Source organism: Bombina bombina, chromosome 7, assembly GCF_027579735.1.
Source record: "Bombina bombina isolate aBomBom1 chromosome 7, aBomBom1.pri, whole genome shotgun sequence".
Lineage (NCBI taxonomy): Eukaryota > Metazoa > Chordata > Amphibia > Anura > Bombinatoridae > Bombina > Bombina bombina.
In genome coordinates this window covers 584,562,865-584,581,136 of record NC_069505.1, presented here as the reverse complement: position 1 = coordinate 584,581,136, position 18,272 = coordinate 584,562,865, and positions in this window count along the sequence as shown.

Sequence of the window (18,272 nt, the reverse complement as noted above, 5' to 3'; positions counted from 1 at the left end):
AACACAATGGCCTCTAGACCTCGGTCGAGGTCCGCCAGACCTCGCTGAATACGGAGAGCAATACGCTCTCCGTATTCAGCATTGCACCAGCAGCTCACAAAAGCTGCTAGTGCAACACCACCCCCTGCAGACTCACGGCCAATGGGCCGCCAGCAGGGGGGTGTCAATCAACCCGATCGTACTTGTACAATCTTTTAAAAAATGTATAAAATGATTTATCTATTAAAATCCCCATTGTCTTTAATGTTTTTTTCTGTTGCTAATTATTAGATATTGATTGTGATCAACAAAAATGTTATGGGCATTTAGCTAAAATAAATAGTAGGTTGTTGTGTTGTATTTGAAGGCTCTTTTAGATCTTATGTAGACTGAATACGTTAGTATGTGCAAATGTTTGTATTCAACATTATTTTTCTAAACAAATGCAGATTATGGTGTCAGACCGCTGTATTTGGTGCTACAGATTCATTTGTGTAATAGTACAACAGACAAAGGTCTTTGCAAATCCAGATATTTGTGTATTTTACTATTACATGCAGCAAAAACTGCCAAATGCCGCTGCCTGATGCCATATTCGGCATTCGCTAAGAATATGAATGATGAATACAAACATTTGCTTACACTTAAGTAATGTGCGGCTAATTCCATCCAAAACACAATAACACAACAGAAATAAACATGCCATTAATTCATTGTCCAAACTAACAATCTAATTTTAAATACCTGGAGCCCTTCATCATAATTGTATTGACGTGTTCCTTCATTGTAAATTAGCTTTTTGTATGTAATAGGTACTCATTATAATAATGCCGTATTTTCAACTCTGTGTTCATAAATAGTGTAACAAGATTGTATATAAAATCAGTATTGCTTCAAAAATTAAATGAATTTTCTTTGTATTTTCTTTCAAGTTTATGAGAAGAACATGAAAAAGATCCGTAATGTGTCTTCGAGAGTTCCATCAGTAATTGTTGGAGAAGAATGAAGCCCTCTGCTATGTACCTAATTATCAATTCATACTGTATAGTATTTTAAATAATGTATGTAATTGAAGTGTTTTACAGTATACCTGATTAAAGGCACCAAATAGTATACCCGTTGTAAAAAAGAGAGAGATCATTTATATTCCTTTTCAAAATGGGGGGCTTTAAATTGCTCAGCATAGCAGCACAAGTCTGCATGGGACCCCCATCTATATTCCTGAGCTAAGCATTGAAGGGGTATGGATGAATTTTAAGTATGTGTTGATTTTTTTTTATGTGTTTAAGAAATGCATTTTGATCTTATGCACAATTGTTTTGTTATCTGTCTCGGACTTTAGGAATATATGTAGGCAGGTGGTCTACACCACAGACAACACCAAGAAAACATTTCTACAGGTTATTGTTACTAACACAACCCACAAGATCAAACATCACTAGCTAGAATCCCTCCAACCTTGACAACACTATATACAAGATATAACCCCTATATACAAGCTACATATTAAGGAACTCACATTTTATACCAATTCAGACATTGGATATTAAGGAGAACCCTATTAAAAACCTCCAACAGATATAGTATACAGCACCCAAGGCCAATCAAGAGACCTCTTGAAAAGTCGTGACTAAACAGTATCCAATCACAACCAACAATAGCGCACGCCTAGATAGAAGGGGAACAGGAGGAAGGAAGGGAGACTTAAACCTCACTTAATACAACATTGACACGATCTCATCAAGACACAACCTACCCCAATTCATTTGGCTCTGGCAAAAAGCAAAGAAATTACTTTAGACAGGGGGGGATTAGGAACATTGGTGAATGTCGTGGGTCCGAAGCAGATTTCAGTAGAGTTAATGTTTATGTTTTTGAATGTTAAACAGTTCAGTTTCTTAAAGATTGTTTTGTTAAAATGCTCTTTTTGATAAGGTTTGCCGAAACGCAAGAAAATGCCACAACCATAATCAGTTATGACAGAATGAATAACTTACCCTGTTGAAAACTCAAAGGTTGGTCCCCCCCCACTGCACCTACAGACCTTCCCCTCTTATGATCATTGACCCCCTCCTTATCATTAGCCCCTTCCCCTTACCCCGGTTTTCCACTACCACTTCCACCCCTCCCTCATCCCCCCTCCCCTTTACGTTGGGTAGACTCTCGAAGCAATAATACCCATCTGTCATTTAGCCGGAAATGGGATTATTTCCCCTACGGAAATTTATTTGATCTCTAGATAACCCCAATCTAGCGAATTTTAATTGAATAACTAGTATTCTGCATTTCCATATTCTTCTCCTTCCACTCATCCTACACTAATTCTTATTTACAACGCTCTCTGTTTCTTCTGCTATAATCTAATCTTTCCCTTTCACTTCTTATCCACCCCCTCTTATTTTTTTTAATTTATTTTTTCTTCTCTCACTCAAAATGACTAAACATAGTAGGTTCCAAGAACATACTTTCAAATTGACCTCAATTAACGCAAAAGGACTAAACAGCCCAGGCAAAAGATCCATTGCATTTAGGGAACTCCATAAACTAAATAGCCAAATTCTGTTAATACAGGAAACACATTTTCAAGAAGGAAAAGAGCCTAAATGGAACAACCCGCTTTAACCTACAGCATACTTTGCATCCGGCCCGCACAAGAGAAATGGGGTGGGAATACTATTTCATAAATCCCTACCTATCAATCTCATACATATCAAAAGAGACGCTGATGGACGGTTTATTATCTTAGTGGGGACCCTATTTGGCCACCACATCATGATTATTAATGTTTATGCCCCAAACCAAGCCCAAAACACTTTCTTCAAAAAAGTAACTAACCTAATATTAGATAAGGCAAAGGGAGTGATCTTCTTAGCGGGGGATTTTAACCTCTCGGTAGACCCAGCAATGGACTCGTCCAAAGGCAATTCTTGTACACCTAAAAAAATCCTTAGAGCAGTTAAAAATACTTTGAATAACCTAACCTTACATGACGCTTGGAGAACACTACACCCCAATGATAGAGACTATACCTTTTTCTCCCCTCCCCACAACAGCTACACAAGAATAGACCACATATACACAAACTCCAATGGACTGTCAATTACCACTCACTGAGAAATTGGATCTATAACATGGTCTGACCATGCACCAGTAATGTGTACAATTATCTGGCCAGATCTCCCCTTTACATCCAAAACATGGAGACTAGATGATTTTCTCCTAGACAATCCGATAATACTACAAGATATAGAAAAAGAACTGGTAGAATACTTCCGACTCAACACACACTCATCCACCTCAGCCTTAATCGAATGGGAAGCCCACAAAACAGTCCTACGAGGCTTGCTTATAAAACACAAAGCAAAGATCAATAGACAAAATAGAGAAAAACACACCAATTTATTAGCCCAAATCAAATCCTTAGAAGCAGAACATAAAAAAGATGTATCCAATGAGTTAATCAAGAGCCACCTCTTTAACACAAGACTTTCCCTTAAGCAACATTTAACTGAGATACACCAAAAGAAGGCATTATACCTCAAACAATATTATTATGAAGGTGGCAATAAACCAGGGAAAATATTGGCCCATTGCCTATGTAGGAAACAACTTAACAACTACATACATTCACTTACGACAAGAGAAGGAATCACACTTAAAAGTAGCCTCCAGATTGCATATGAATTCAGAGGGTACTATAATAAGCTGTATAACATAGATAGCAACGAAACACCCACACACCCAGAGACCACTGACATCTCCCATTGAGAAGCGACAGAAGCATACTTCTTAGGGTTAAACTTACCATCACTAAATACTGAAGACATAGCAACCCTTGAAGCACCTATTATGAACGAATAACTCTATCAGGCCATTAAAGATACACCTACGGGCAAAAGCCCGGGGCCGGATGGTTTCACATCTAGATATTATAAAATGCTTAAGGATACACTAGCGCCCCACATGCTACTTATTTTCAACAAATTAAGAGATGATCCATATATATCTAAAAACCTATTAGAAGCCCATGTTACAGTCATCCCGAAACCTGGCAAACCACATACCTGTCCAGAACACTTCAGACCAATATCTCTAATAAATAGAGATATGAAAATTCTAGCCAAGATTCTTGCCAACAGGCTAAATAAATACCTTCCAGCTCTGATATTGTCAGCCATATAGAATCAGTCCAGGATTGGACCCAACTGCTAGCGTGAAAAAGATAACACACGCTAGCACGCTGAGAGGAAACCAGGATGTGACCCACTCAGGAAAAAATTAACAGGTTAATTTGTAGAAAAAGAAAACTGTACTTACAGATGCAGGTATTCGGACTGGAGTTTTAAAACAGGCAGAGGATACGGCAGTTGAGAGATCAAATGAAGCAGTGGACAATGTCCCTTTAATCAAGTACAAGGATGAGGCAGCAGATTGGTCAGGCAAAGCAATGGTTAATGTCCCTTCAATGAAGTATTAGGATGAGGCAGCAGAATTGTCAGGCAAAGCAATGGTTTATGTCCCTTTTTGATCAAGTATAAGGATGAGGTGGCAGAGTGGTCAGGCAAAGCAATGATCTGTGTCCCTTTAATCAAGTATAAGGATGAGGAAGCAGAGTAGTCAGGCAAAGCAATGGTCTGTGTCCCTTTAATCAAATACAAGGATGAGGCAGCAGAGTGGTCAGGCAAAGCAATGGTCTGTGTCCCGCCAAAATTTGCGCTGGTTTGGTATCACATATACGGCGTAACATAGAAGTTACGCTTGTATATTTCTGTCTTCGGCCGTAGTTTTTTGGCCCATAGACAGGTATACCAAACCAGCGCAGTTTGGTATCCAATATACAGCGTAAGGACTTACGTGGTGAAAATGGAGAAATCTTACTCCATTTTCACCTCACCACAAATTGCAGGGGTAGTAAGCCTTACACTGTGTATTGGAGCCCCGTAGCTCCCTAAACTGCCTGCAAAATAAAACCTAACACCTAACGCATGCGCAATGTCTATCTACCTGTCAACCGCGATCCCCCGCCGCATCCCTAATAAACTGTTTAACCCCCTAAACCACTGCTCCCAGACCCCACCGCCACCTACATTAAATGTCTAACCCCCTAATGTGATCCCCCTACACTGCCGCCACCTAGATTAAAATTATTAACCCCTAATGTAATCCCCCTACACCGCCACCATCTATATTAAAATTATTACCCCCTAATGTGAGCCCCCTACACCGCTGCCATCTATTTTAACTATATTACCCCCTAATCTAGTCCCCCTACACTGCCGCCACCTATATTAAATGTATTAACCCCTAATCTAATCCCCCTACACCGCCGCCACCTATATTAAATGTATTAACCTCTAAAATACTAAAATGTCCCTACCCTAAACTAAATTAAAAATAGCCCTGGAAAGGGCTTTTTGCGTGGCATTGCCCCAAAATAACCAGCTCTATTACCAGCCCTTAAAAGGGCCTTTTTTTGCGGGGCATTGCCCCAAAATAACCAGCTCTTTTACCTGTAATCTAATCCCCCTACACCGCCGCTACCTACATTAAATGTCTAAACCCCTAATGTGATCCCCCTACACCGCCGCCACCTACATTAAAATTATTAACCCCTAATGTAATCCCCCTACACCGCCGCCATCTATATTAAAATTATTACCCCCTAATGTGAGCCCCCTACACCGCCGCCATCTATTTTAACTATATTACCCCCTAATCTAATCCCCCTACAACGCCACCACTTATAGTAAATGTATTAACCCCTAATTTAATCCCCCTACACCGCCGCAACCTATATTAAATGTATTAACCCCTAAAATACTAAAATGTCCCTACCCTAAACTAAATTAAAAATAGCCCTGAAAAGGGCTTTTTGCGTGGCATTGCCCCAAAGTAACCAGCTCTATTACCAGCCCTTAAAAGGGCCTTTTGCGGGGCATTGTCACAAAGTAACCAGCTCTATTACCAGCCCTTAAAAAGGCCTTTTGCGGGGCATTGTCACAAAGTAATCAGCTCTTTTACCTGTAATCTAATCCCCCTACACCGCCGCCGCCTACATTAGCTATATTACCCCCTAATATGATCCCCCTACACCGCCGCCACCTATTTAAACTATATTACCCCCTAATATGATCCCCTTACACCGCCGCCACTTATTTAAACTATATTACCCCCTAATATGATCCCCCTACACCGCGGCCACCTATAACAAATTTATTTACCCCTAAAATACTAAAATTTCCCCACAAATAGCCCATAAAAGGGCCTTTTGAGTGGCATTGCCCCAAAGTTACCAGCTCTATTACCAGCCCTTTAAAGGGCCTTTTGCGGGGCATTGCCCCAAAGTAACCAGCTCTTTTACCAGTCCTTAAAGGGGCCTTTTGCGGGGGCATTGTCACAAAGTAATCAGCTCTTTTACATGTAATCTAATCCCCCTACACCGTTGCCACCAACAATAAATGTATTACCCCCTAATCTAATCCCCCTACACCGCCGCCACCTATATTAAATATATTAACCCCTAATCTGAGCCCCCTACACCGCCACCACCTATATTAACTATATTAACCCTAATTATATTACGGTTAATATAGTTAATATAGTTATTATATTATATATATTAACTATATTAACCCTAATTATATTAGGGTTAATATAGTTAATATAGTTATTATATTATATATATTAACTATATTAACCCTATCTAACTCTAACACCCCTAACTTAATTGTTATTAAAATAAATCTAAATAATATTAATAATATTAACTAAATTATTCCTATTTAAAACTAAATACTTACCTATAAAATAAACCCTTAGATAGCTACAATATAATTAATAATTACATTGTAGCTATTTTAGGGTTTATATTTATATTACATGTAACTTGGTATTTATTTTAACTAGGTACAATAGCTATTAAATAGTTAATAACTATTTAATAGCTACCTAGTTAAAATAATTACCAAATCACCTGTAAAATAAATCCTAACCTAAGTTACAAATACACCTACACTATCAATAAATTAATTAAATAAACTACAAATATCTAAACTAAAATACAATTAAATACACTAAACTAAATTACAAAAAAAAGCACTAAATTACAAAAAATAAAAAAAAGATTACAAGAATTTTAAGCTAATTACACCTAATCTAAGCCCCCTAATAAAATAACAAAGCCCCCCAAAATAAAAAAATTTCCCTACCCTAATCTAAATTACAAAAAGTAATCAGCTCTATTACCTTAAAAGGGCCTGATTACTTTTTGTAATTCAGATCAGGAGGGAGGCTGATCTCTACGCTAAAATTAACCCTGCAAGCTCCCTACAAACTACCTAATTAACCCCTTCACTGCTAGCCATAATACACGTGTGATGCGCAGCAGCATTTAGCGGCCTTCTAATTACCAGAAAGCAACGCCAAAGTCATATATGTCTGCTATTTCTGAACAAAGGGGATCCCAGAGAAGCATTTACAACCATTTGTGCCATAATTGCACAAGCTGTTTGTAAAAAATTTCAGTGAGAAACCTAAAATTGCGAATTTTTTTTAGTTTTTTTTAAATTTGATCGCATTTGGTTGTGAAATGGTGGCATGAAATATACCAAAATGGGCCTAGATCAATACTTTGGGTTTTCTACTACACTACACTTAAGCTAAAATTAACTCTACAAGCTCCCTACATGCTCCCTAATTAACCCCTTCACTGCTGGGCATAAAACACGTGTGGTGCGCAGTGGCATTTAGCAGCCTTCTAATTACCAAAAAGCAACGCCAAAGCCATATAAGTCTGCTATTTCTGAACAAAGGGGACCCCAGAGAAGCATTTACAACCATTTACGCCATAATTGCATAAGTTGTTTGTAAATAATTTCTGTGAGAAACCTAAAGTTTGTGAAAAAGTGAACAATTTTTTTTTATTTGATCGCATTTGGCGGTGAAATGGTGGCATGAAATATACCAAAATTGTCCTAGATCAATACTTTGGGATGTCTTCTAAAAAAAATATATATACATGTCAAGGGATATTCAGGTATTCCTGACAAATATCAGGGTTCCAATGTAACTAGCGCTCATTTTGAAAAAAAGTGGTTTTGAAATAGCAAAGTGCTTCTTGTATTTATTTCCCTATAACTTGCAAAAAACATGTTAACATTGGGTATTTCTTAACTCAGGACAAAATTTAGAAACTATTTAGCATGGTTGTTTTTTGGTGATTGTAGATGTGTAACAGATTTTGGGGGTCAAAGTTAGAAAAAGTGTGTTTTTTTCCATTGTTTTCTCATATTTTATAATATTTTTAATAATAAATTATAAGATATGATGAAAATAATGGTATCTTTAGAAAGTCCATTTAGTGGCAAGAAAAATGGTATATAATATGTGTGGGTACAGTAAATGAGTAAGAGGAAAATTACAGCTAAACACAAACACAGCAGAAATGTAAAAATAGCCCTGGTCCTTAAAGGGACACTGTACCCAAATTTTTTTCTTTTGTAATTCAGAAAGAGCATGCAATTTTAAGCAACTTTCTAATTTACTCCTATTATAAATTTTTCTTCGTTCTCTTGCTATCATTATTTGAAAAAGAAGGCATCTAAGCTTTTTTTGGTTTCAGTACTCTGGAGAGCACTTTTTTATTGGTGGATGAATTCATCCACCAATCAGCAAGGACAACCCAGGTTGTTCACCAAAAATGGGCCGGCATCTAAACTTACATTCTTGCATTTCAAATAAAGATACCAAGAGAATGAAGACAATTTGATAATAGGAGTAAATTAGAAAGTTGCTTAAAATTTCATGCTCAATCTGAATCACGAAAGAAAATTTTTGGGTACAGTGTCCCTTTAAGGGAAAAAAATAAAAAAATGGCCTTGGTCCTTAAGGGGTTAAAAAAAAACTAGAAATTTGACTGTGAAATAATAGCAGTCAGTTTCCTTCACGCGTGTGCGTTTCAGGGCCTGCCAGGGCACAGTGTCACACCAGTACAACTCATATCTGGAGTAACAGTAGTGTACATTAAATTTTGACTGTAATAGATTGAATAGCAGTAGGTTGTCTGCAAGCGTGTGTGTCAGGCCTACAGTGTCTACTCTGCCAACTTCTGCCAGTGCACAGTGCCACTCATATCTGTTGTCACAGTAGCTTGCACGCATAGTACCACTAATCAGAAAAAAAATGACAGGCAGAGGCAGGCCACCCCGCAGGGTGCTGTGATTCCCTTTGGCCCTAGAATAATGCTCAGTGTTCAGAGGCCACGTACCCTGAACTCGAAAAGTTCTGAGGACATAGTTTACTGGCTAACACAGGACACCCAATCTTCTACAGCTTCCGCTCGGAACCTTGACGCACCATCCTCCTCCAGCTTAGCTTCGGGCACCTCTCAAGTTACCACTCGCCCGCCTGCCGCCACCACCAACATTAGCACCACAGCCGCTTCACTTGATCTGTCAGAGGAGTTATTTACACATCAGTTGGAAGAAATGAGTGATGCACAACCATTATTTCCAGAGTATGTAGATAACAGGGATATGTCTCAGTCAAGCAGCATTACACACATGGACGTACGGTGTGATGATGATGATGTTGTACCCGCTGCGGGAGTTTGATCTGTTACTGTGAAGCGGGCGTAACCCTTACACTACCTGATCGATACAACATCATACCTGATGTTTTAAAGCACGTTATTCCAAACAATTTAGGAATGTTAGGTGATTTATGCCCTTTATGGATTAAAACTAGACTCTGCATCAACTATGTAATTTTCCATGGGAGTTTTGCCATGGATCCCCCTCCGGCATGCCACAGTCCAGGTGTTAGTCCCCTTGAAACAACTTTTCCATCACTATTGTGGCTAGAAAGAGTCCCTGTTGGTTTTTAAAATTCGCCTGCCTATTGAAGTCTATGGCGGTTCACCCGGTTTGCCCGTTCGCGAACATTTGCGGAAGTTTGCGTTCGCCGTTCGCGAACCCATATTTTTATGTTCGCGACATCACTACTAAAAAGTCATCGGTCTCTGCACAAATTCAGGAAATGCACATAAAATTTTGAGCAGATGGTATCTCACCCCGGTGAGACTTCACAAAATGTTTCCTACCCTGAGTGCATCTTGCTGTAGGGGATGTGGAGAAGAGGGTTCCCTCAACCATATTTGGGGGTCGTGTCCAAAGATACAAAACTTTTGGACGGAGGTGTCTCAGGAAATGTCAGAACTACTAGCCACCCACATACCTAATAACCTAGAGACCCTCCTGCTCACTCCTCAAAACAAGCAGTATGGCCCATAAGGCTCTCCAACTAATAATGCTGACAGCTGCTAAAAAGCTCATACCCAAACATTGAAAGACATAGGTCACCCCTTCATTCCAAGACTGGAAAACACAAGTAATAGAAATCATCACCCTAGAAAAATACCACTACTTTCAAATACACAATTTAGCAACCCACGAAATAATACTATCAATCTGGAATAGAACAATTTGATGGCTTGACATCAATATTCCCTCTCAATATTGGAACCTACATTATTTTATTTATTTTATTAAATACATACCTTTTCTCTCTCTCTCTCTCTCTCTCTCTCTCTCTCTCTCTCTCTCTCTCTCTCTCTCTCTCTCTCTCTCTCTCTCTCTCTCTCTCTCTCTCCCCCTGCTACTCCCTTCCCTATTACTCTTATTTCTCCTTTCTCCCCTAATACTAACACTGATTAAAGGTGTTTTCATTATACAAAAATTTCCCTGATACACAACTACTGTTCCGATCAACACATAAGAATACTACAAAGCACACAGAATCCCTATCGCATTTAAGATCTGGATTACAGATCTACCACTTTGACAATACTGATTTGAAAAAGCAGAAATATAGAGAAGGAGGAAAAAGGAAAAGTCACTTAAATCACTGCTCCAGTAGATCGAGCTTGTTCATTATCACTGGGTTTACCTTTTATCAATTTTCTTTTCCTTATTTGCATTTATGAACTGTGTACCCAGTAACACAAACCTTCTCCGTTTTTTGTTATTGTCATTTGTATTCAAATATTGTGATGTCTGTTATTTATGCCACCTTTTTTCTCAATAAAGCTTATTTGAAAATTTAAAAAAAAAAAAATTAAAAAAAAAACGAGTTTGTTTGTGTTTTAACGCTGAAAACGCTTGTTAAAAAGTTTTTTCATGGGACTTCCATTGCGCAGCTATTACAAGTTTTGTGGTGAGGCTTAATAGCTTGCGTTCCAGCCTATACAGAAAATCCGTACCGCCATCTGAAAGCAGTAGTTATGAGTTTTATGCTACAAAACTGTTACGTAAAACTCATAACTAAAGTGTTACAAAGTACATTAAACACCCCTAAACTACCTATTAACTCCTAAACCGAGGCCCTCCCGCATCGCAAATACTATATTAAAGTTATCAACCCCTAATCTGCCGCTCCCAACATCGCCACCACTAATAAAATTTATTAACCCCTATTCCGCCTCTTCTCTACATCATCACCACTATAAAATTTTTTATTAACCCCTAAATCACTGCCCTCCCGCATCGCAAACACTATTTAAATATTAATAACCCCTAATCTGCCGCCCGCCCACATTGCCCCCACTATACTAAAGTTATTAACCCCTATTCTGCCACTCTCCAACACCGCTGCCACTATAATAAACCTATTAACCCCTAAACCACAAGCCCCCACAACAAAATATACTAAATTAAACTATTAACCCCTAAACCAAAATCCCCCCACATTGCAATAAACTAATTTAAAACTAGTAACCCCTAAACCTAATGCCCCCCTAACTTTACATTAAAATTACAATTTCCCTATCGTAAATTAAATTAAAACATACCTGTCAAATTAAAAAAACTAAGTTTAAACTAACAATTAAACTAATATAACTATTAAACTAACTACCAATTAAAGAAAACTAAAATACACATTAAAAAAATCCTATCACTACTGTACAAATTACAAAGTATATAATTACAAAAAAATAAAAAATACTAAATTACAAAAAATAACAAACACTAAATTAAGAAAAGCCCAAACCCCAAACTAAAAAAAAAACACCCAAAAAAGTTTATAAAATCCTAACACTAACCCCCGACTTACAATTTCTGAAGTTTCTGGACATCCAGGCGGCGAGAAGTCTTCATCCAGGCGGCGAGGTCTTTATCCATCGCGGGACCAGCATCTTCTTCATCCCTGCGGAGGCGGAGCGGTCGATGCGTGGAGGCGGAGGTCCAGGCGGAGGTCCAAGGCGGAGGTCCAGGCGAAGGTCCGAGGCGGAGGTCCAGGCAGAGGTCCAAGGTGGAGGTCCAGATGGTGGTCCATCGATCCAATGTGGGGGTCCTCTTCATGCGTTCGGCAGCCACACTCTCATTCTATTGGCTGATTCGAATCAGCCAATAGAATGAGAGCTGCTTAAATCCTATTGGCTGATTTGAACAGCCAATGGGATTTTATCAGCCCTAATTCCTATTGGCTGATTCAAATTTTTCGGCCAATAGGAATGCAATGGTACCCCCAGTATAAAAGTGTTACGTTGCATTTCAATCCTCAGTGTGCGGCAGATGATCGCATGAAGAGGACCTCCACATCGGATCAATGGACCTCTGCCTGGACCTCCGCATTGAACCTCCGCCTGGACCTCCGCCTTGGACCTTCGCCAGGACCTCGACCTTGGACCATTGCCTGGACCTCCGCCTCCGCGCATCGACCGCTCCGCCTCCGCAGGGATGAAGAAGATGCTGGTCCCGCGATGGATGAAGATGGAGCCGTCTGGATGAAGATGGAGCCGCTGGGATGAAGATCGTTCAAGCGGGACTTCAACAACTGTGAGTACCTAAAGAGGGGTTAGTGTTAGGTTTTTTTAAGGTTTTTTTGGGGTTGGTTTTTTTTTTTAGATTAGGGTGGGCACTCTTAAAAGAGCTGAATGCCCTTTTCAGGGCAATGCCCATACAAATGCCCTTTTCAGGGCAATGGGTAGATTAGGTTTTTTAGATAGTTTTTTTTATTTTGGGGGTTTGGGGGTTTGTAATGTTAATGGGTCTTTGTATTTTTTTTTTAGAAAAAGAGCTGCTATCTTTAGGGCAATGCCCTAGAAAAGGCCCTTTTAAGGGCCCACAAAAGGCCCTTTTAAGGCACCCTTGGTAGTTTATTATAGACTAGTACTAAAGCCCGTGTACACGGGCCAATTTGTGCAGTACAGCGGTCCCACCCCTTGCTCTCACCCCCTCTCTATTGCTCTCTCTCCCCCTCTCTTTTGCTTTCTCTCCCCCCTCTCCTTTGCACTCTACCCTCTTTTGCTCTCTCTCTCCCCTCTTTGGCTCTCTCTGCCCCCTCTTTTGTTCTCTCCCCCATCTTTGGCTCTCTCTCCCCCCCCCTCTTTGGCTCTCTCTCCCCCCTCTTTGGCTCTCTCCCCCCTTTCTTTTGCTCTCTCTGCCCCCTCTTTGGCTCGCTCTGCCCCCTTATTGGCTCTCTCTGCCCCCTGTTTGGCTCTCTCTCCCCCCTCTATTGTTCTCTGCCCCCTCTTTGGCTCTCCCCCCTGTATTTGGCTCTCTCCCCCATGAATTTGGCTCTCTATCACCTTCTTTGGGCCTTCTCCCCCCTCTCTTGCTCCCTCTCTTGCCACGCCCACATCGTGGCACCCCTCCCGACCACGCCCCCTCACGGTGACACCCGCCCGACCACGCCCCCTATTGGCGACACCCACCCGGCCACGCCCATCACAGCGACACCCGCCGGCCACGCCCATCGTGGTGAAACCCGCCGGCCATGCCCCTCGCCGCACCCGGCCACGCCCCCTGACACTCTGCTTCAGCCTTACTCTGTGCTGAGTGCTGAGTGTCAGGATTCAAATGGCCAGGTATGTTTGTCACGTGCAGTCTCTACTGCGCATGACTGCATCTGACAAACATACATGGCCATTTATTATATAGGATTAGACTTTTTTATTTTGGGGTGTTTTTTAAACAGGGTATTAGAATAGGAATACTTTTTATTGTTTTGGATAATGTCGTTTGTTATTTTTTGTAATGGTAGTTTTTTTTATTTTTTGTAATGTTAGGTTTTAGTGTAAGGCAGCTTAGGTTTTATTTTAATTTCACAGGTAAGTTTGTATTTATTTTAACTAGGTAGTTAGTAAATAGTTAATAACTATTTACTAACTAGTCTACCTAGTTAAAATAAATACAAACTTACCTGTGAAGTAAAAATACAACCTAACGCCTAGATTTAGAGTTTTGTCGGTAACGACCCGCGTAGCTAACGCTGGCTTTTTTCTGGCCGCACCTTTAAAATAACTCTGGCATTGAGAGTCCACAGAATGGCTGCGTTAGGCTCCAAAAAAGGAGCGTAGCGCATCATTTAACGCAACTTCAACTCTCGATACCAGAGTTGCTTACGGACGCGGCCAGCCTCAAAAACGTGCTCGTGCACGATTCCCCCATAGGAAACAATGGGGCTGTTTGAGCTGAAAAAAACCTAACACCTGCAAAAAAGCCGCGTTCAGCTCCTAACGCAGCCCCATTGTTTCCTATGGGGAAACACTTCCTACGTCTGCACCTAACACTCTAACATGTACCCCGAGTCTAAACACCCCTAACCTTACACTTATTAACCCCTATTTTGCCGCCCCCGCTATCGCTGACCCCTGTATATTATTTTTAACCCCTAATCTGCCGCTCCGTAAACCGCCGCTACTTACATTATCCCTATGTACCCCTAATCTGCTGCCCCTAACACCGCCGACCCCTATATTATATTTATTAACCCCTAATCTGCCCCCCACAACGTCGCCTCCACCTACCTACACTTATTAACCCCTAATCTGCCGAGCGGACCGCACCGCTATTATTATAAAGTTATTAACCCCTAATCCGCCTCACTATCCCTATAATAAATAGTATTAACCCCTAATCTGCCCTCCCAAACATCGCCGACACCTAACTTCAATTATTAACCCCTAATCTGCCGACTGGAGCTCACCGCTATTCTAATAAATGTATTAACCCCTAAAGCTAAGTCTAACCCTAACACTAACACCCCCCTAAGTTAAATATAATTTTAATCTAACGAAATTAATTAACTCTTATTAAATAAATTATTCCTATTTAAAGCTAAATACTTACCTGTAAAATAAATCCTAATATAGCTACAATATAAATTATAATTATATTGTAGCTATTTTAGGATTTATATTTATTTTACAGGCAACTTTGTATTTATTTTAACCATGTACAATAGCTATTAAATAGTTAAGAACTATTTAATAGCTAAAATAGTTAAAATAATTACAAATTTACCTGTAAAATAAATCCTAACCTAAGTTACAATTAAACCTAACACTACACTATCAATAAATTAATTAAATAAAATACCTATAATTATCTACAATTAAACCTAACACTACACTATCAATAAATAAATTAAATACAATTCCTACAAATAAATACAATGAAATAAACTAACTAAAGTACAAAAAATAAAAAAGAACTAAGTTACAAAAAATAAAAAAATATTTACAAACATTAGAAATATATTACAACAATTTTAAACTAATTACACCTACTCTAAGCCCCCTAATAAAATAACAAAGCCCCCCAAAATAAAAAAATGCCCTACCCTATTCTAAATTACTAAAGTTCAAAGCTCTTTTACCTTACCAGCCCTGAACAGGGCCCTTTGCGGGGCATGCCCCAAGAAGTTCAGCTCTTTTGCCTGTAAAAAAAAACATACAATACCCCCCCCAACATTACAACCCACCACCCACATACCCCTAATCTAACCCAAACCCCCCTTAAATAAACCTAACACTAAGCCCCTGAAGATCTCCCTACCTTGAGTCGTCTTCACCCAGCCGAGCCAAATTCTTCATCCAAGCGGAGCAAGAAGAGGTCCTCCATCCGGTAGAAGTCTTCATCCAAGCGGGGCAGAAGAGGTCTTCCATCCGATTGAAGTCTTCATCAAAGCGGAATCTTCTATCGTCATCCATCCGGAGCGGCAGCATCCTGAAGACCTCCGACGCGGAACATCCATCCTGGCCGACGACTGAACGACGAATGACGGTTCCTTTAAATGACGTCATCCAAGATGGCGTCCCTTGAATTCCGATTGGCTGATAGGATTCTTTCAGCCAATCGGAATTAAGGTAGGAATATTCTGATTGGCTGATGGAGTCAGCCAATCAGAATCAAGTTAAATCCGATTGGCTGATCCAATCAGCCAATCAAATTGAGCTCGCATTCTATTGGCTGATCGGAACAGCCAATAGAATGCAAGCTCAATCTGATTGGCTGATTGGATCAGCCAATCGGATTGAACTTGATTCTGATTGGCTGATTCCATCAGCCAATCAGAATATTCCTACCTTAATTCCGATTGGCTGATAGAATCCTATCAGCCAATCGGAATTCGAGGGACGCCATCTTGGATGACGTCATTTAAAGGAACCGTCATTCGTCGTTCAGTCGTCGGCCAGGATGGATGTTCCGCGTCGGAGGTCTTCAGGATGCTGCCGCTCCGCTCCGGATGGATGACGATAGAAGATTCCGCTTGGATGAAGACTTCAATCGGATGGAAGACCTCTTCTGCCCCGCTTGGATGAAGACTTCTACCGGATGGAGGACCTCTTCTTGCTCCGCTTGGATGAAGAATTTGGCTCGGCTGGGTGAAGACGACTCAAGGTAGGGAGATCTTCAGGGGCTTAGTGTTAGGTTTATTTAAGGGGGGTTTGGGTTAGATTAGGGGTATGTGGGTGGTGGGTTGTAATGTTGGGGGGGGTATTGTATGTTTTTTTTTACAGGCAAAAGAGCTGAACTTCTTGGGGCATGCCCCGCAAAGGGCCCTGTTCAGGGCTGGTAAGGTAAAAGAGCTTTGAACTTTAGTAATTTAGAATAGGGTAGGGCATTTTTTTATTTTGGGGGGCTTTGTTATTTTATTAGGGGGCTTAGAGTAGGTGTAATTAGTTTAAAATTGTTGTAATGTATTTCTAATGTTTGTAAATATTTTTTTATTTTTTGTAACTTAGTTCTTTTTTATTTTTTGTACTTTAGTTAGTTTATTTCATTGTATTTATTTGTAGGAATTGTATTTAATTTATTTATTGATAGTGTAGTGTTAGGTTTAATTGTAGATAATTATAGGTATTTTATTTAATTTATTTATTGATAGTGTAGTGTTAGGTTTAATTGTAGATAATTATAGGTATTTTATTTAATTTATTTATTGATAGTGTAGTGTTAGGTTTAATTGTAACTTAGGTGAGGATTTATTTTACAGATACATTTGTAATTATTTCAACTATTTTAGCTATTAAATAGTTCTTAACTATTTAATAGCTATTGTACCTGGTTAAAATAAATACAAAGTTGCCTGTAAAATAAATATAAATCCTAAAATAGCTACAATGTAATTATAATTTATATTGTAGCTATATTCGGATTTATTTTACAGGTAAGTATTTAGCTTTAAATAGGAATAATTTATTTAAGAAGAGTTAATTAATTTCGTTAGATTAAAATTATATTTAATTTAGGGGGGTGTTAGTGTTAGGGTTAGACTTAGTTTTAGGGGTTAATACATTTATTAGAATAGCGGTGAGCTCCAGTCGGCAGATTAGGGGTTAATAATTGAAGTTAGGTGTCGGCGATGTTAGGGAGGGCAGATTAGGGGTTAATACTATTTATTATAGGGTTAGTGAGGCGGATTAGGGGTTAATAACTTTATTATAGTAGCGGTGCGGTCCGCTCGGCAGATTAGGGGTTAATAAGTGTAGGCAGGTGGAGGCAACATTGAGGGGGGCAGATTAGGGGTTAATAAATATAATATAGGGGTCGGCGGTGTTAGGAGCAGCAGATTAGGGGTACATAGCTATAATGTAGGTGGCAGCTCTTTGCGGTCGGCAGATTAGGGGTTAATTATTGTAGGTAGCTGGCGGCGACGTTGTGGGGGGCAGGTTAGGGGTTAATAAATATAATACAGGGGTCGGCGGTGTTAGGGGCAGCAGATTAGGGGTACATAAGTATAACGTAGGTGGCGGTCGGCAGATTAGGGGTTAAAAAAATTTAATCGAGTGTCGGCGATGTGGGGGGGCCTCGGTTTAGGGGTACATGGGTAATTTATGGGTGTTAGTGTACTTTAGAGCACAGTAGTTAAGAGCTTTATAAACCGGCGTTAGCCCAGAAAGCTCTTAACTACTGACTTTTTTCTGTGGCTGGAGTTTTGTCGTTAGATTTCTGACGCTCACTTCAGACACGACTCTAAATACCGGAGTTAGAAAGATCCCATTGAAAAGA